The following is a 21,213-nucleotide window of genomic DNA, read 5'->3' as shown; positions in this document are numbered from 1 at the left end:
AATTCGTGGTTTTGGAGCATCAAAATCAATGTTAGGAGGCACAAAAATCTTTCAAGATGCAAGTCTCGAATCTGGAGCCACTAGTGTCAAAATGCGATTATGATGCACATCGTGCTATTAAAGTCTTGTTTCAGAGCTTGTGCCCCAAAATCCTCAATTTTGAGACATTAAAATAGGTGTTTGGAGGCACAACAAGCTTTCAAGATGCAATTCCCGATTCTGAAGCCACTAGTGTGAAAATGTGATTTTCATGCACATTGTGCTCTTAGAACCTCATTTTAGAGCTTATGCCTTGAAAGCCCCAGTTTCGAAGCATCAAAACCGATCTTTGGAGGTACAACAAGCATTCAAGATGCAAGTCCCAATTTTGAAGCCAATAGCATCAAAATGTAATTTTGATGCACATAGTGCTCTTAGAACCTCATTTTGGTCATTGATATAGTTGTTAATTGAGTCATTGATTGTAGTTAACTAGTGATTTATTTAGTAGTTAATTTAGTCATTGATATAGTTGTTAATTTAGTCATTATTTGTTGTTAACTAGTCATTTATTTAGTAGTTATTTTAGTCATTAATATAGTTGTTAATTTAGTCATTGATTGTTGTTAGCTAGTCATTTATTTAGTCATGGTAGTGATTTATTTAGTCATAGTCATTAATTTAGTCATTGATTGTTGTTAACTGGTCATTTATATAGTCATGGTAGTCATTTATTTAGTCATATATTTAGTCATTGTAATCATTAATTATCATCAATTGGTAGTATATTTAGTCATTTTTATTCACTAATTTCCATCCATTGGTAGTATATTTAGTCATTTTTATTTACTGGTTTCCATTAATTGGTAGTAAATATAGTCATGATATGAATAATTTATTAAATGCCATAAATTTTATAATGCAACAATAACATAATATTAAACCTGAACTAAAACATAAAAGCAAATCAAAATATTACATATACGAACATGCTACAACATGCTAGAATTAAAAGATTGATTCAACATCATGATAAATATATATCTCAAGTTATAAGATGTCGAAGTTGTCTAATAGTTTCCAACTCTTTCAAATACACTATGATAATTAAGACCCCTAAACAACACATTCAAAATACTACATAAAGAAGTGCGCCAAGATAGACAACTAGTACATGATAAACATAATCAACTATGTCATTTTTTGCAAATATTTTAGTGGCCACCATGTGAAGGTTCCCTCTTTCTCTTTTAGATAGACAACTCCATCTTAAGCCCAACCTACGGGAATTGATACTTGATAGAATTAGCAAGTCTTAAGCCTTCAGACCAAGACTGATTATTAGGACTGCCAATTACACTGTAGATTTTGTATATCTCACCTTCTCCCATAGCTTAGCCATGATAGCTCCCATAGCCCACATGTTTGTCAAATAACAAGTAATAGATGTTAGGTCATGTGTAGAACATTGCATGTTCATGTAAGTTTCTCTAGACATAAAACTCACCTACAACACAACCATAGGAAGAGGATTATAGCAAGACTTCAAGAGCTTGATACCTAATATGGAGAGACAACCAACAACCACAATCAATTATGAGTCTATGACCTATTAAGAGGCTACCAGATGGTCCCAATACAAAATATAAATTACAAATAAAATGGCCAAACTAATGCAACCAAGCCCATTATACCATCATGTTGATACATATTCTATAAATGGTGGCTCTGAGAAAATCTCTTGTGCAAGACCAAAATTAGAAATCTTGATAACATCTTTTGTAACCAGAATATTTTTTCTTGTCATAAAGAAAAAAAAAATGTCACTAAGAAAATAATGGAGAAAGTGCAAAGCTTTACAATTTATATAATTGCCAATTACCAATTAGATGTTTCAAGGAACAAAATGCAACACCATTATGAACATAATAAATACAATCAACCACATAAATAAATTATCCTTTAGCAAAACCCAAGTAAGATGGCACAATAATATTAGTACCTTTGTAAATAACAAAGTTTCCATTTGCCACCAAAAATCCAATTAAGAAAATTATTACAAATAAAAATGAGACATAAAAAATATGTTATTATAAGATACAACAATAAACTAAAACCTAAAGTAAAAGAGCAAGATACAAGTTTTGGTTCATACACTTATCGAGCTTAATATTGTGATGAAAGTACCCACGTTGATGCATATAAGCAAGGGCTTAAAATACTTGAAAGCACCAATTCCTTTCCTTTGACTTTGGAAAAAGCTTGACCTTATCTTTCATCAGCTGGTACAAATTGCATTCGTGGTACATAAGATAAACAAAATAAATAAGTATTTGCTTTCACAGTAGTCGGTCAATTTTAAAATTTATACTCGCATTGATGAGTATTAAGCATACACCATACCATGTACTAGAGAACAAAACATAGAATGTTATTTTCTCTGATGACCTCCTTCAGCTTCACTATATTAGGATGGTTCATTTTTCAAAGAGCTTGGAACATAGACGTCATCATCAAATATTAGTCTATCATGGACAATTATTAACATCGATATGAAGGAAAAAATACTAAACATTAGTTGATGTATAAAGCATCCTTACTTTAACTTCTTTGAGATTCATGTATTCCTCCCAGGAATAATATTTCTTTTCATTTTCTTAATTGCAACCTTTATAAACACATGAGATGATTTTATTCTCTTAAAATATTCATTTGAAAAACCATAATAGCTTTACAAAAAATAAAGCAATGCCCTAATAAGCAACATGATCCAATTCAATATTGAAAATTACTGCTCCTCACAGCACAATATAAAATTAATGCATACATTTGGCAAAACACTCATTTTTAGTAACTAATGTAAAATTAAGTGAAGCTATTTACAAAAACAAGCTCTGAATTTCTATAAAATAAACATAAAATTTCACTAGTCGACCGATTAATCATTCTCCATACACTCCCATACATACCATCTCCCACCTCCTTAATAACCTTGTACCTATATGGTCATACAGTCAGAAATAAAGATAAAACCCAGTGGGAAAAAACTCCTCTCCAAAACAAGATAATAGAACATGCTGAAATAAATATGAAGGAAGGAAGGCCTCATAAAGACCCCCCAAGGACAACTTCCTTCACCCCAAGCATAGAGAGTAACTTAAGATAGCGTGGTGATGCAAAAGGTTTCGTGAAGTTGTTTGCAACATGCTCGACAGTGAAAATGTACTCCAAAATGAGAGAACCATCCTGAATCAACTAGTGGATGAAATGCATGTGAAGCTCCATGTGTTTCATTCCCTGATGCTCCAACGGGTTGCGAGAAATGTGAATAGCACTCTGATTGTCACACCAAAGAATAGTGGGACTATCAGGAGGAAAACCAAACTCAGTCATCAACTGTCAAAGCCATAAGATCTCCTGACTTGCGAGCACAATAGCTCGATACTCAACCTCTATAGATGATGATGCATGACCAGTCTGCTTCTTGCAAGATCATGTGATAGGACCAGAGCCAAGATAGAAAACAAAGCCAAAAGTAGACTTCTGATCATTGACATCACTAGCCCAATCTGAGTCAGTGTAGCCAACAATGTGAGGTTCCCCTCATGTGTAGTGAATGCCATGAGAAATAGAGCCCTAAATGTACCACAAAATATGTTTGGCAGCTTGCCAATCACTCTGATGAGGATCATGGGAGAATGGAGAGACAAGGCCAACTACAAAGGAAAGGTCAAGATGAGTGTGTGTCAAGTACAACAAACTACCAACCAACTGCTTGTAAAGTGTAGAATCTGTTGGGAGTATTTAAAACTAAGTCAATTTTATAGGCCCATTTCAAAATTTTGCCCTGCATTTCCAAATGATTAAAATAAGTCAGTTTGAATGGCCTAGTTAGCAAGGGGGTCAAATGGAGCCGGTTGATTTTCAGAGGGTAAGGCTTGGGATTCATGTCCCACACCTTTCATTTGGCCTATGCAGTGATGTGCAACTTTCAGAATTCAGTTTGAATAAGTTTACTAGGTACCCATTTCGAGGGGTGAGCTGAAAGTGCATTTTAGGCACAAATGCATATTTTATTGAGTAGCCTACTTTGAGCGATTACATCTTTTGCCCTGTTGATCATCATGGATAATTTCAAAATGGATTGAATTTTATGCATAAATGTGAGTCAACATGCAAAATTTCAAGTCCTTATGAATCCGTTTGCTCAATTTTCAAAGCTCAATCCGTTTGTAGTTTGTGAGGTTTGCACAAGTGTAAAAATGTCCCGGTGAATGTCATTTCAGAATGTTTATTCCGGGCTAATGTTGGTATAAATGGTGAGCTACGTTTCAAATTTCAAGCCTTTATCAATCCGTTTGATTGGTTTTCAAAAGAGCTCATTTTGCCATCAAATTCAGTTATCCGCACTTCCAGTGTTATATCAGTTAATATAGCCATTTTTATGAGCGTGCCTTTTGCATCCTGTCAGTCTGGTGATCGAACTGAGAATTTAAAGATTTAATATGTACTTAAAGGTACCTGTGTTCCAAATTTGAGGGCCTACGGAGGTCGTTTGATATTTTTGAGAAAGGCATCATGTGTTGCCAGAACATTGACTTTATCAGGTCCGCAGCGTCGACAAAGCCAGTTGGCCGTTTTCGGATATTAATATCTCTTTGCTCGGGACTCATCTTGAGAAACCATTTGGTAGATGTCATCCTTGTATATCAAAGTACATGCCTGTCAGATGGCGAGCTCCAGAAAGGTGTTTTGACAGGTTTGAAAATTACGTCTTCGCGATTAAATGCGAAAATTGTGGCGTAATTGCCTGAAGGATGTAAAATGCAATTTTATGATCCGAAAATGGTGCCGATCATTTCCAGAGGTATGTTTGAGGTCCGTGAAGCATTCCAGGGGTCAGTTGCATGAAAACGAAAAAAATTTAGTCGGACCCACTTTGGGGCCCGACCTGGCTCACGCCTGTGCATTAATTTTGTGGCGGAATGTTCTAATTTCACAGTATTTCAACCCCTAGAGATAATCAAGAAAGTGATTGATGCTATGGCTTACTCAAAGTTGAATGTTCTACATTGGCATATTAGAGATTCCAATCTTTTATAAACTTATGCAATGGAAGGAAATGGTTTTGGAGTAGATGTTTGAAACATTGAAACAAGGAGCAAATGGCATTATGGTAGGTGTAAAACCAGCACTTCCCCTCCTCGCATGGCTATTAAAAGATCATCATGAAAGGCTTCCAAGCAAATGCATTTAGAGCATTAACTTCCTCTTGTGTGGCATGGTGAAAGTCTGAAGTTTAAACTGCAGCAAATAAAACTCCAGCCAATTGCAACAGCAGCATTAAAACTTCCAAGTAATGTAACTCCAGGCAAAATGAAATAGCAGCTCATGGAGTGTGGATGGAAAGAGACAGCATAAAGTTTTAAAACAAATGCATTTGGCAAGTATAAAACCCCCTCTTTCAGCATACATATTAAAAACTTCAAGATTTGCAATTGGCAAGTTTAGTGCCAATGTTCCCAGCCATGGTAATTGGTAAAACAAACAGATTTTTTTTAAATCTTTAATGCAATTAGCAGTAGGCAATGAAATTCAAATAGAAAATACAAGTTCAGCCCTGTATGGAGTTTTGAAGTCTGCAGCATTTAAATTGGCAAGCCCATGGCTAAGTCCTCCCTCTGCGTTAGTGGCTAGGAAAGGATTTAAACTCCCCCCAATTTGGCATTTGAAAAGGCCAAATAAATAAATAAATGCACATTGGTAGCTTTTTGGCCAATCTCCTTCCTGCTGTGTATGGTAGTTTTAATAGCGGACCATTAAAAGTTTAAACAAAATGCAAATTGGCTGGTGTAAGAAGTGATGTTTGGATGCCATTAAAATTTGAAACAAATGCATTCACAGAGGCAAAACCAATATTTTTCCCTTGTGGTGTTTCAAATAAGGCAACAAAGGGTTTCAAGAAAATGAAGACACTCAGAAGACACCATTAAAACTCAAGAAAAAGCTTCAAAATGCATAGTCCCAGGCATAAGTGCAATATCCCACATTGGCTGGGAAGTGTAACTTTTTGGTATTTAAATATAAGACTCCACCATACTATAATGTCAAAGCCTTTAAGGCTTTTGATGGACGGTGCCTATGGGTGCCCAAGGCGGGCCCACGCGTGAGCACGCTTCCCGAGGTGATGGAGGAGTTGACTGGATGGTGACTAGGTGGATCCCACGCAGGCATGCTTCTCGAGGCAGACAGGTGAAATTTTACAGAGAAAGGTCAGGTTAACGAATGAGCAAGTTCGAGATGGATCGACGGTGCGCACTATTTCGCGAAGGGAAGATGCACGCGAGTTAAACCAGCGAAATAGCGAAAGTGAACGAGAGTCGTCCACGTGTCGTGATAGGTGGCAATCTAGCAGGCGGGTCCCGATAAGGTGGCACATAGTTGGCGCACAGGTGGCAGTCCAGTGGCGATGACGTGGTGGCCAAGTGGCAGTGATGAAGCAGATGACATGGCGATGATGAGGTGTCATCCCAGGTGGCGTCCGGTCAACCCCATCGACCAATCGGAGGCCGCCACGTGGCAAAAGCGTCAGGACCAAATGGAGGCAAAAATCAAAATTAAAATGAATAAATGATATAGTTCTGACTATATTAAATTTTGAAATATTTAAATGACTGAGCACAAATGGGAATTAATTCGCCCAGGGTCTAAATTTTGGCCAAAATATAAAGTATTATATATCGCCGGAAAGCTCTCGGAGTGAGGAATCTGATTATGAGGTTAATTTTGACAAATGTGAGATATTTTGGAGGAAGTTTCCACGGGAACAAAATTTAGTTAGAGAGGAGACACTTGGCAATTCAGTTGCAGATTTGATTTTCTTCCCTCCTCTTTTTATTCCGAATTCTTCTCAGTTGTAAGGGTTCCAGAAATTTGGAAAATGCTCCAGATTTGATGGCTTCCATTTTCTGAAGATCTTGACCCAAGTTTGTAAATGCTTCTGTTTGGTTTCAGGGTATATAGATTGCAGTGCAATGTTGTAAATATGGTTTTAATTGCAGGTCTTACTGGTGTCAAGCATGAGTAATTTCCCACAAGATTGTCTCTGTGATATGTTTTTTTTCATTATTATGAATTCAATCCTCAAGGAGGATGAAATTTGTCATCTCAAGGAGATTGTATGATTGTTTGTAGGCATTCTTCAATGAAGAGTTTAAATTCTATAGTTAGTCATAAATAATGAAATATGTATCGAGATCTGATGAATTTGTGAATGAATCAAATAGTGCATTAATATAAGGTATTGATGCATGAATATCTTGTTTAAGGAAAACAAACTTGCATCTATGATTCATATTTGTAGTTCTGTGAGTGACTCTGTTGCCCAATGAATAAGGCACTAGTCTTTGACAGATTTGGGAATGGTCTCAGATATACATTTTAAAAGACAAATCTATTTCCCTTTATGTTTAGGGGTTAATGTTCTATCCTTCCAAAGCTCTATTTCACCTATTATTTGTATAAGATCCAGCCCATCTGTACATGTTACCTAATTTGGTGAGCTTGTGGAATGGTTTGTCTGCTCATTGTTGATGCAGTCTTATGTTTGTGATTGTTGTATTCAATGCATCAAAAGGGTGTCCCCTTCTAGGTCTAGTAGAACCTGAAGTGTAGGAGGATCATTAGGATCCTATGTTATGTTGTCCCAGCCCTCAAGTGTTTCATTGATTGAGATTGGATATCTCATAGATAGATTTACAGGTGTCTTGGGTTATCACTTTTGGTGAACAACAGAATCTACTGAAGGAGTGGGGCAAGTAGTAATCAAAACAACCCCCGGCTGAAAAGGAGTGGGGGTAGGCTTTCAATCAAGCATGCCAAAGTGTTGAAGCATGTCAAGAGTATCCTTCTGCTAGTAAATGGAGATCCCATTAGAAGACTGAATCACCTGAAGCCCAAGAAAATAGTGCAGAAGACCGAGATCTGTCATCTCAAACCAGTCCATCAAAGCTCATTGAACATGCTGAATCATAGAGGATGAGCTACCTATGAGGAGGAGATCATCAATATATAGCACAAGAATCGGGATCTCACCCTCAAGATGCTAAATGTACATTGTGTGATCAAAATGATAGCGTGTGAAACCAGTGGAGAGCAAGAAAGAGTCCATCTTCTCATACCAAGCCCGAGGGGCCTGTTTGAGACCATACAATGAATGCCGAAGTTTGCAAACCAAAAAACTGTCCAAGAAAATCTATGGGAGCCCAAGAAAAAGTGCTTGTGCACTCATCTGTTGAAGATATCTATAATTGACATGGTCCAAGCACTCATGCCAAAGCTTACTCACTGAATCTACATGTGCTATAAGAGATGAACTTGTACCCGCAGAGGGCTCAAATCCATCAAATCTATAAAGACGAGATGCAGTATCAACACTCCTAGTAGCTACAACCAAATCACAGTCATGGAGGTCCTGAATAACTGTAAGGAAAGCACCGTGTGGAAATGCCTTCCTAATGTCAATTAACAGGGAAGATAATTCAAGAATGCAATTTAAAACTTTTATAGAATATTAAGAATAACATAGACCAAACAAATAGAATCAACATAGAGACAGAACACCAATAATTACGTGGGAAAACCCTTTCGGGAAAAAACCCACCACCAATAGTTGAAACATTTTATTTCCAGTAAATGAATTTACAATAAAGTTTCAGTATGCAACTACAGGTATTCATTCTCAGATTCTCATGAACTGGACACTACAATCAGCTCACAGAATTAGTTATGGCTTATCAACAAAACTTCTTTTTATTCGAGTTTCCTCTTGGCTTCATATACATTTTGCATGTCGACCATTCAACTGTTAGTTTGCACCAATTAGTTAGACATCTAACTGTCTACATCGGTCTGCATTCATGAGAAAACAATATCCCACATACACCAGGAAGTCGGGTTGGTTCATATTCATATACACTAACAAGACCATCTTCAGTATCCAAGTGTTCACCTTTTGGGCTTCGGTTCGAGTGCACACCCGTAGTCGGTCTCTACTCCATCGGCCATCGGAAAGACCACAAATGTGTTTCTCTGATCTCCCGATGAACCAGTAGATGACTCCACTAATGCGGCTTCAGATAGGTCGGCTCCATCGGCTCATCGGAATAGCCTTCAATAGGTAGATCCAATCACCCGATGATACCACAACGACTCTATCGGGCCATCGACATAACCCAACAATGTCATCTCGATATCCAATGATACTCCAATCGCTGAAGGTGACTCCATTGGTCATCAGCATAGCTTCCATCTTGTCAACCCGGTTGCTGATATCAACTAGATCGCTGAAGGCGACCTCATCGAGTCATCGACAAGACAATCAAATTGGCTACCCCGATCTCCGATAACACCAAAGTTGACCAAAGCGGATACATCAGGTAATCGGCATAGCATTCAACAAGCTTCTCTGATAGCCGATGACATCCCCATCGCCAAAGGCAACTTCATCAGGTCATTGGTGTAATGCTAACCAAGCTCGCCCGATAGCTGATCAACAAGAAGGAGGTTCCATCGACCCATCAGTTTAACATGAACATTGCTTCTCCAAAAACCCGATGAAGAAGGATACATCAACAAGAGTCACACCTATAGAAAGAGCCTATATGTTCTCTAGCTATTCCATCGGGGTAGGTTACTCTGATCAATCTAAACACAAGTCAAGTTAATTCGAGGCACATTTCCAACAATAACCACATCATGTGGTGAGAACTCAACTATCTTACCAGAGCTAGAATGGAAAATCTGATAAATGGACATGAGGTTCATTGAGATGTCAGGTACAACTAGAACATCATACAGATTACCCCCATCCAAAGAGACAGAACCTGAACCCAAGACTGAAAGCTGAACAGAGTAACCCACTGTAATCTATGAAGTACCACAAGAGGCAAGAGAAGTAACCAGCTATTGAGTGTGAGTTATATGGTGAGAAGCACCAGAATCTAAAATCCAAGTGGACCCATAGGTCAAAGCTCCAGCAGTGAGAGCATGACCTTTCCTTGTGGAAGGAGAAGACGCTTGAGGTGAGGAGATGTGATGATTTTGCATGGCTTCCTCTAAAGCTTCCAATCATTTCCAACACCTAGAAACTAGATGTCTTTCCTTGCCACAAAAACTACAAGTATCTCCTGATTTCTTCTTAGTCTTAGAGGAAGACTCGCCAGACTATGAAGATTTCCCTTGTTTCGGATTAAATGGTGGTTTAGAATCAGACTTAGGAGGTGGCTTGGAGGAATGCTCACTACCTACAAAATTATTCTTTGGCTTCAGTTTCTTCTTTTGCTTCTCCTTAGATGACTGAGCAACCAATGCTTTGTTGTTGGACCCTGAGAGCATGTCCAGTTGAGAAAGGTGAGACTGCTCACGAGACAAACGCTCACAAAACACATCAAAGGTAAGCATGGTAAAACAAGCACCCAAGCCATCCATGGTGGAGTAGAAAGTAGAGACAAAAAACTAAAAAGGACCCCAAAGCTTTGAAAGGATCAAGTGAGTGCACTCTAGGTATGTCTTGGTCTTTCCACACCCCTGGAGAACAGATCTAGTAGTCTTGAATTTGTTCAAAAAATCCTCAATGGTGCGAAAGGAATTAGGTAACAAGGAAACCAACTCTACCTCAATCTGTAATGCTTGGATCTCATTAACTCTCCTGAAGAGAGTCTCAAACTTCAACCACATATTATGAGGAGTGAGTAAAGCATCAAGTTGAAACAAAAGATTGTTAAAAACATGTAATGAGAGAAAACCCATGGCCTCATCCATCTTGTTTATGTGTTGAAGAATCTCAAAAGGATGTTGCAACAGAGGCTGAACCTCATCCAAACAAGACCACAACCCTCGTGCCCTGAGAAGCCTCATGATGCGAGGCTTCCAGGTGTGATAGTTGTGTGATGTCAACAACTCAACTGAAGAGTCTGCCATGAAACTCTGCACCTGTACCTACTTGTGTTTTTTATTATTATGTGATCTTTTAGAATAGATAGAAGATGCATAAGGGTTTGTTTATTTTGAGAGTTTTGGTGTTCTATATTTTTTATATAAATGATAGAAAGCGAGAGAAAAAACACCCCCCACAAGAGATAAACCCAAACCTTAGTACATACTGGTGAGAATGAAGCAGTGCATAAGAAAAAAAACTTCAAACTAAAATCTCATGTACCTAATGAAATATCTGAGAAACAAGATCACATATCTGAATAGAGCATGCTGAGATCTTTCCAGCACCTATTCATTTTCAAAAAATGGAGTCTGTTTGCACATTCTACAGCCCCAGAAGTGCAAAAAAGTGACCCCACTTTGACTGGAAAAAAGTATAGTCAAACATAAAAATTGAAAAAGAATTCCAATACCATGAGGTCCGGCTCAGAACCAACTTTTTGATGCATATTCGTTTTCGAAAAAATGACTCTGTATGCTCAAGATAGGAAGAAAAAACCAACCCCCCCTACAAAGGCAAGAGAGAGGGCACACAAAGGCTGTCTGGTGGCAGGGCCAGGCAGAGGTGGCTCAGGGGTGGCACTCTGGTGGTGGAGTAGTGGAGCAGTGGAGTGGGCAGCGGCCAGGGGTGGCGGGCAGCATTTTGTTAGGTCCAACAATGAAAGCTAATGTACTGAGAGGGGAGGGGTGAATCAGTACTTCAAAACTTTTCTTTAAAAACAATCTTACTGATAAACATAAACTATATATAGTTGATCTCATAATATATAAAGCCAAAACACTATCATAGAAATTACATCCATACACATTTCACTCCATAACACAAAGATTTTGGTTACGTAGAAACTCTTTGTTAGAGAGAAAAACTGCAGTGGGGATGGCACCCACAACTTCACTACTGCAATAATAAAGGTTGCTCGGTTAGAGCTACATGTTTAGCTATTTTTGATAGCTTACCCTGTTAGGAGTATCAAGATCTTTAGATCTACCTTGCTAAAGGATTTTACAAACACTTTTACAAAATGTTGTACCTAGTTAAAGGCTTTACAATTTATAGACCTTGTTAGAGTCTTTTACCCTGTTAAAGGTTTCTAACACAACTCAAAATAATTCAATCAAAATCTTTTACAAAATATCTGCAACTTTACATTTGAAATGTTCTAGCAGACTCTATGTGCTCAATATGAAATTACCATGCTCATAGCATACTTCGGTAATTGATAGATCAACTCAGTGACCTCTTCTGTATTCTCTTTCCCTTAAACTATTTTCTGAAAATCTTCTCAGTGACCTCTCTCTGTTCAATCATCACATCTTATCTTTTTACAAGATTTTTATCTTTAACTCACCATCTTTTCCTTTGCTTTCTTAGATACTCAAATCACTCTTTATATAGATTTCTAAGGCAGTGATCTTGTTCATGCATCGATTATACAAACATGTTTTATCGAATGAATAAACATAGAAATTATTTCATTGGATAAACTTCCTCAAAATCATACAAAATCTTTAAGTGCAATTCCCTATGAAATAATGGTTCCCTGTTCTCAAATCTTGTAACACCTTTCCACATATGTGTCTAGGTTCATTGAATCTGGTAACACGTTTCCACTCAGTTCAAATTAACTCGGTGTGCCTTCTTTGCTACTCGGTGGACATAGGAAATTTACTCGGTAGACTGCTCGGTATATATCATCTCGGTGACTAGCCTTTCTTCTGTAATCAATACCCTTAGTGCTTACCGACTGAATCTTTTTGTAGTATTAACCAACTAGGGTATATAGGATGACTTTGAACATAAAACTAATGACAACTTAGTAAATAGTAACAATCTCCCCTTTTGACATTAGTTTGGTATGTTTGACAAAACTCCTTTCAAAGTCATAACACAAAATCTATATACTTACAAAATGTGACTGAAATGATAGTATATACATTCGTTCAAATAAATACTTTGAATACATACTCCCCTTATCAATATGTTGTTCAAAACTTGATTTGCATGCCCCTGATGTTCCATGCCCCCCTTGACAATTTCATCTATACACTCAGATACTCTGTATATACTCGGTACACTCCCCCTTTTTGACAAACATCAAAACTAGTTACCATTCAGTGGGGGCAACTGATCAAAAATAGATTTATACTTAGTATGAGCATCTTTGAGAGCATTGGTAAGTGCACCCTTGACACTTTCCATTAAAAAAATTTAAGCATTAATATCAGCTAACAATGAAATCGAACCATCTAAAGTGCTTCCCTCTACTTGTGTGGATAATTGGGTAGCTCGATTGATCTGCTCTTGTACTGATGAAAAATGGGGAATAAATAATGTCTGAAGAGTCATAATATCCATCCTTATTTTGTGCTCTTCATTCTGAAGTTCTAACTGCTGAGCCATAAGAGTTTGTAGCTTGGTATAAAAATTCTGAATAGAATTTGGCTCGGTAGTCAGTTTATTTGAGAGATCGGTAATCTCTTTTTCAATGACTTCGGTCTTTTGCTTGATATCTTTAATAAAGAATGAAAATGTACATAATTTCTGGAATAAATAAATAATGTGCTTGAGTTGAGGGGACAACTCAGCAATGAATCCAACAAGCTTGATTTTACCTATAGCAATGGCTTTCTGCACTTCTTCAATCATCTTGGGAGTTAGCTCTTTTTCTTTTAATTTTATAAGGTATTCTGATGCCTCTAATCCTGATGTTTCCAATTGAGTGAGTAGTTCATCCAATTGCATATGGATGGCAGCATCTTTACTTATGGTAGCTTCAGGTAGCATGTCTGTCAATAATGCTTTAACCTTCTGAAGTACTTGGTTCTTCTTTTGAATGGCTATTTATTTTTCTTGTTCTTCTTTGGCTTTGCACAACTCACCAAATTCAATAAGTGCTTGCCCTTTTAGTTTGGAAATGTCAACATTCAACAGCACAATAGGTTTTGATAGATCTATCTTGAAACTATGCTTCTTTGCTTTCTTCTCCTTTGATAATGATGCCTTCACCGGTTTAATGAGTTCAATGGCTTTGGAGGCTTGATCTTCCTCGGTATGTTACTTGATGGGAGCAACACTTTTGTCGGTTTCTATAGCCTCTATTGTAGCCTTTGGTGATTCCTTGCTTGGGGTCTCAGTGGTAGTAGTTTCAGTGCTTGCAGGAGCTTGAGAAGTTTTCTCACCTGTGGCCTGAGAGGTAGATTCACCTCGTGTAGCCTTATGATCCTCTTTGCCTTGTTCCATGTCCTGAGGTATCTTGATTGTCACTTGTTTTGTTACCAAAGAATAGGACTTAACTTGTTCCAAGACTGATTCACTGGATACCAGTTTGGCATAGGCATTTCCTTCTATCATTTCTTCTTCCTGTGCCTCAGTGTCCAAGACATCCTCATCTAGTTGAATAGTTGAAGTAGGATCTTGCTCAGTAATGTCAACTATTTCTACTTCACCTTGAGGTTCTTCAGTCTGAATTTTGAAGATTTCTTGCCATTTTTCTTTGGTTTCCTTTTCGACTTCAAGATAAAGTCCATTCATCATTTTCAAGGCTCTATGCTTCACTTGAAAATTTGTCTGGTAGTTTTTCAAATGATTTCTAATATCATCTACCAACATGTTTGGAAAGAGATGTACTAAAATTGTTTCTCTAATCTGCTTCTCTGAGTCCATAGCATATTTCCATCTGTTGTCAATATGAGAGTATAATGCTTTTGGAAGAAAGTTAGTTACTTCCAATGGAACTACTCAAAATTTGAGAAGTGTACATACTACTAACTCTTCTATTTGTCTCTTTTCTTCTTCTATCTGGGAGTCATATTTAACATACTTGAATGACCCGAATCTTCCATATTGTTTCAATTTGGCACAAAAGTTGTCAACATTGTGTACATCTTCCTTTGTGCTTTTAACAATCTGAAATTTATTTTTGTCTTCAGATTCTATGTCACTTGACTCCTTATTCAAAATGAGTCTTCTGGTCGACTTTCTATAAGTCTTTGTAACTTTAGGTGATTCAACATTTTTCTGCCTCTTACCGGGTGACACTACAGATGATTTAGTGTTAGGTCATTTTACTGGTGGAGTCGGTGATACCTTAGGTGTATCTTGTTTCTTCCTTTTCAATATTTTGCCCTTTGGTAACTTGGTGCTCAGAGTGATGGCTACTTTCTAAGATTCAGATTCTTCCTCAATTGAAAGTTGATCATCTTTCCTACCTATTGGCTTAGTAGGTGTGGAGGTAGAACCTTCTCCAAATTTCTCAGTTAAGTCTTTTATCATTTTAGTGGCTTTTCTGATAGCCTTTGGTACAACTATGCTCATTTTTACCTTGTCTTTTACCTCTTCATAGGTACCATAAATGATCTCGATCGAGTGCCTTGGAAGTGTCAGAAAGGCATCTATCTGCTATTGAGTGATCTCAAAATCAATCTCATAACCCATAGGCGGTAAAGATTGAGTTCTGGGTTCTACTGCATTGACATAATAGTAGTCGGTGTCCACTTCAAAAAATATAGTATCCTTATATTTCTCAACTAGCTGAGGTGGGATTTTGTACTTGTTATGCATCTTTTCCTAAAATTTATTAAAGTAGTCATCCATTATCTCATTGAAATTATCACCTAGCTGATTGATAAAATCATTTATCTGATGGGTGATCGATCGATGTAATTCCCAAACAATGTTACTGATTAAAGGAAAGAACTTCTAAAAATAGAAGAACATGCACACTAAGAGTGACCCAAACTTTAGTGTGTTAGTGGAGTTATTCTTATTAGGTTTCCTTATTGTGTTGAGATTCTCAAAAAGATTCTTCAACAATACTTCACATAGATCAATTTTCATACCCTTCTTCACAATTTTATAAGCCAAATCCACAGTTGCACATGGTACACTGTTCTCTCTTGCTGACTGAAAGAAACAATAATCGATGACTCTAATTGCAAACTTTAGTTCTGCATCTATTACATTATTCAGTTTAAAACCTCTGCAATCAAACTCAACTCTGGTTAAGGTTATCAGTTCCTTCTGTGAAATCATCTTCTGTGCTCGGGCATGGTCGTATATAGGGTATCTGGTGATTATGTGAATAATCTCCTTGGTGATCTTAAACGGTTGGTCTTCTAACCACATAAATTCATCATGCACTCTACTCAAAACAAATTTGACCCATTGGGGTTTGAAAACTCGAGGATAGGTTAGGGCTTCGGTCAATCCCTTAACCTTGATATGCTCATACTTACTATCTAGGATTCCATCGATGCAAAGTTCATCATACATGTCCTTAATTTTGGTATGACCTAGCTCTTCTACACGGCACTTAGTATAAAATCTAACATCTTCAACCAATAGAACCCTATTTGGAATAAGAGAAAATGCAGTTTTCTCATCGGGTTCAGATGCCACTTTGGGAGGTAAGGAATACTTAAGTGAGGGCTTCTTAATAGTTTCAACTACAATTGGTTTTTGCATCTTGGGAGCCATTTCAAACTTTGGATTTCTACTAATAAAATAGCTTAGGGTTTCAACTAACCAGAAAACGCTTTCGACTTAGTAAATATAATGCAAATATTCACAACTAATATTGATCGGTTAACTTGCTTGAAAATGCGTTTAAGATTGTGTGAAAATACCTTGAATTCGCTCTGAAATGTTTGATCACCTTTGATTCGCTTAGCTTTTCTCTTTGAAAACTGGTAAGTGTAAAATGACCGCACAAAGAACTTTAAATACACCCTTTACCTTATCGGGCTTCGTGCAGTTAGGTAAGATAAGCATTATATGCACTTGATTACACTTTGCCGACTAACTTCCTTATATGCTTTTACCGACTAGACAAGTTTACTGTATTTACTGACTTCACTGGTAAATTGTAAGACTAGATACAATTTCAGAAATGTTAATACATCTTAGCTATGTAAATTTTGGAGTTATTTCCATGATTAAAATAGGAATTGTTAAGATCTAACCTTGTGAAGATGCAGACCCTTCATACCTTTATTGATTAATTGGAAGTAGATGCACCTAACTCGGTAGGTAAGGTGCTTTATTCATTATTTGATCCATTTTCCTTCTTTTTCTAGATTTTTTGTAAGTTGATTCTTATCTCTTCAGTATCTCCTCTGGGTTGATCTCTATAATTTTTAGCCAAGTGTCCAGCTTTATGACAATGAAATCATGCCATTCCAAGATTTCTCCATGATCTCCGATTGTTCATTCCAAACCTTATCATACAGTTTGCACTTATATGTCCATACCTTCCACAACATTCACACCATATTCTTGTATTGTAATCCCATGGTACTGCAGTATATTGTCGATTGAGATCTGTGTGAGTTTGGTAGCTTCTATCATTTGCTTGGTGTGGAGACCACATGTAGTTTTTGTTCTTAAACCAACACTTCTTGGTATTGTGTCCATATCTATTGCAGTTTTTGCAAAATCCCTTGAATTTTGCCTTTTGATAATTGCTAATAGACTTTGTCCTACATTGTTTAGATGTGTGACCATACTTATTGCAATTGTAACAATAACTATCAGACCTAGTGACATTTAGTAGCTTACCTTTTCTGATTCGGCACATGTTGGCAGTATGTCCTTGTTTTCCATAGTAGTTGCAAATAGGCTTGTTATATTTCAACTTATCTTTGTTTCTAGCCTTCCTTGGTGATTCTCCTTTCTTGATGGTGTTGATTCCTTTGTTGGTAGAGTTGTTTCTTTTGTAACCAAGTCTGGTAGATTTGTTGGGTGATCTTGTGTTTAGTTGCTCATCCAACATTCTTGACACTTCATAACTTTTCTTCAATGTTTCTTTTGACTTCTTTTCTACTTCAAGTTCATCAGTCAATCTTGATAGTTCAAGTTTCAATGCTTGGTTCTCATTTTCTTTTAGAGTTGCTTCATGATGTGCATGACCCAATTGATCAGACAAATTATGTTGAATTCCAGTCATCCTTGTGATTTCATCATTCTTTTTAGATATTAATGCTTCCATCTATTGTTTTTCTCTTTCTATACCTTTTATGTTATATTCAACTATTCTCAATGCATCAATATTTTCAGTCATCTGTGTGCTGAAATACTCATGTTCCCTTCTCATTGCTTTAAGCTGATCATTCAGTGCTTTGTTCTTTTCTTTCAATTCTATAATCATTTCTTCAGACTCTTCTGATATGCTTTTCTCAGATGATGTCTCAATTTGTTCCACCAGCTCTTGTGAGTCTTGTAAATCATCAGACAATCTTCTTCTTACTTTCAATGATTTTTGCATTTGTCTCTGCATGTCTGCAATCACTTGATTAGCATGATGCAATTCTTCTTGGAGATTCACAATTCAGCGTGATTATTTATAGCCTTCCATTGATGGGATCTTTCTCTTTAGGTTGTAAAACCCTTTTCCAAGAGTATAGCTCTGATACCAATTGTTAGGTCCAACAATGAAATCTAATGTAATGAGAGGGGAGGGGTGAATCAGTACTTCAAAAATTTTCATTAAAAACAATCTTACTGATAAACATAAACTATATATAGTTGATCTCATAATATATAAAGCCAAAACACTATCATAGAAATTACATCCATACACATTTCACTCCATAACACAAAGATTTTAGTTACGTAGAAACTCTTGGTTAGAGAGAAAGACTCCATGTTGCATGTAAAAAGAGCCTTATCAAAATCCTTATTCCACATGGAGGACTCAAGACCTTTCAGCAATGAATATTCTCATTGTTTTTTTGGGTTCCTTTGTCTTCATGAAGTCCTCTCTCAGTTTTCAATTCTGAAAGAAATCTTTCCTGCATATCATATGAAGGCCTACAATCTCTCTCTTCTACTACTAATAGATGTAGTTAAAAGGCAGATATTAGATTCATGCCTAAGAAGTGGCCATGAAAAGAAGGAAAAGCTTAAAGAGGTTTAATGAAACTATTTGAACATAAGGGAAGCCTCATATATCAACAGTTGATAAGCTTAAAAAGGATCAAAGATAGCTCAAGCATGATATCATTCTAAGAGATAAGTATATATTTAACTATGAAATATCTTGTTACAATTTTATGCATGCATGAGAGTTACGGTTTTTGATATTGTTCTTGTTGCCAATTTTTCCCCCCTTTGGGTCAAAATCTCTTACATTAAATTTTTTTAATTTTATTTTATGTTATGAATGCTTCAAATTGTTGAAAGAGGGAAAATTCAAAAAAAAAGAAAATCCTTTCAATATGTCAAATATATAAAATATTGAAACTCTTTTGTTTGTTATCAAAAGATTTCCAAGAGTTTTATGAAGTATCCCTCCTATCATTTCAAACATGGTCATTTTGTGTTTTGGAGGGAATTAGGTTTCAGTCAAAAGATAAAAAGGAATAAACTATCCATGTGGCATGTGAAGGAATGGTCTAATTTTGTCCTCGACATGAATTGTTTTTTCTCTTTCCACACAGTTGTGCTAAAACATCAAGCTCATTCAAGAAGATAGCAGGAGTTTAAATCAATAGTCATGGTTTTGCATGAGTGAAGATAGGTTATAAATTTAACCACGAGGGTTAGTTTTTCAAAGAGAATGTAAAATTAGATCCCTAGTTCATTGGAGCACATTTCATGTTAAGAACAACAATAAATCAATGAAAAATGACAGTTTACCATAGATCACATGAGTATCAACAAGATCATGAAGTTTCAAACAACAATTAAAGGCTTCAAAGAAGGGTATTCATGAATATTTTACAAGCAAAACTTAATATATCATGGGCATGTGCCCATTCTATACCTGTTCAATGAATCCATGCATAGGTGTCGTGGTATATTCAATGATATGTATCTGCATGATATCTCTAAATATTATTTATTGATGTAGTATTTTTTATCTCATTAAAGTCTTCTTGTTTCAAGATAAAGTCTTAGAGTTTTGAGGAAGGCATTAATGTGTTGTCTTATGGGACATTTATCAAAATTATATCCACTATAAGGCTTCCATGAGTAGGTAGATCAAAGGTCATATTTGAAATCAGATGCAAGGAGTTGACACCATAGTGATGTACTCACAAAGAGCACACAATCTCCTTTAGGATAGAGGATTATGAAGGGATCATTATCTTGATGTATTTCTCAAAGGATTAGAAGAGTATGAAGACCATAAAAAACAAAGATATCCATTACCATTGGGACTATTGTGGTAGAGCAACTACAAAGACACCTCGTGTATTCTACAATGTGTTTCTAGTCAAATTAGAGGATTTAGAGCTACCATGGACAATTAATAGCCAATGCAAAATAGTGATTTGGATCATGAGTACAATATAAGACACAACATTCAAGAGGCAACCAATGCAATGAGGAATAAAGTATCTTCAACCCATGAGAAGATCTAGTCATAGGGTAGCCATATGAATTTTTCTGTCAAAGATTATTCTTAGGGGCATTCAATGACAATAACATAGTATTGCAACAAATATGCCTAAATCTGAGAACAAAAGATTAGGGACAATCATATGGGTATTATACTATCTCAGATCAAAATAAAGCCATATGATTTAGGGTACTCTATGACAAGATTATATGATAAGATGCAACCATCAGCATTAAGATATAGTCATGACAATAAGAAATACAGTGCCAAAATCACAATCTGACATCAAGACAACCATCATAGAATCCTTAAGGGCAGAGTTTGTAATTAAAGAGAAACCTTCAGAGATGGGTTTTGACTATAATAAACTCTATAAAGGAATTGTTAGTAGTCTCTGTTAGGATTCCCAAAGATACTGAGAGGGGGGGGGTGAATCAGTATCTAACCGGTATATCAAATTACTTGATTTAAAACATGAAAAGCCTATTAAAACTAAGTACCGGTAAACCAGAAATAATGTAGTAAATAAGAACAATAACAACAACATGAGAAGCACACCATAACACAGTATTTTAACAAGGAAACCGGGTGTGGGAAAAACCTCGGTGGGATTTGTGACCCACAATATTCGCTTACTGGCCAATAAGGGAATATTACTCTTACAATAGGGGCCTGCACATGCAGGAAGGCCAAGTTCCTAGAGCTCACTGCTCAATTACAAAAGAAGTCTCATTGACTTACAAAATGGATTATACTAATCCAATGTCTTGTACTACTTCAGATCAGCATTTGCTATGCTAGATTCTATACCGATTTAAGCTTTGCTACAACATAAACCCTTAACCAATAATTTGCATATTAGGTCTGTATATTTCACATCCTATCTCATGTCTACAAA

At 36.6% G+C, this 21,213-nt stretch overlaps 1 pseudogene; it reads right to left on the bottom strand.

Moving 5' to 3' along the window:
- Positions 1-1,259: 1,259 nt before the first annotated feature.
- Positions 1,260-21,213, bottom strand: part of LOC131067488 (cyclin-dependent kinase F-4-like) — a 54,629-nt pseudogene continuing 34,675 nt past the window's right edge.

The sequence above is a fragment of the Cryptomeria japonica genome, chromosome 10, assembly GCF_030272615.1.
Source record: "Cryptomeria japonica chromosome 10, Sugi_1.0, whole genome shotgun sequence".
NCBI lineage: Eukaryota > Viridiplantae > Streptophyta > Pinopsida > Cupressales > Cupressaceae > Cryptomeria > Cryptomeria japonica.
Note: the sequence above shows the minus strand (reverse complement) of the source record. Positions and strands in the feature narration are given on the sequence as shown.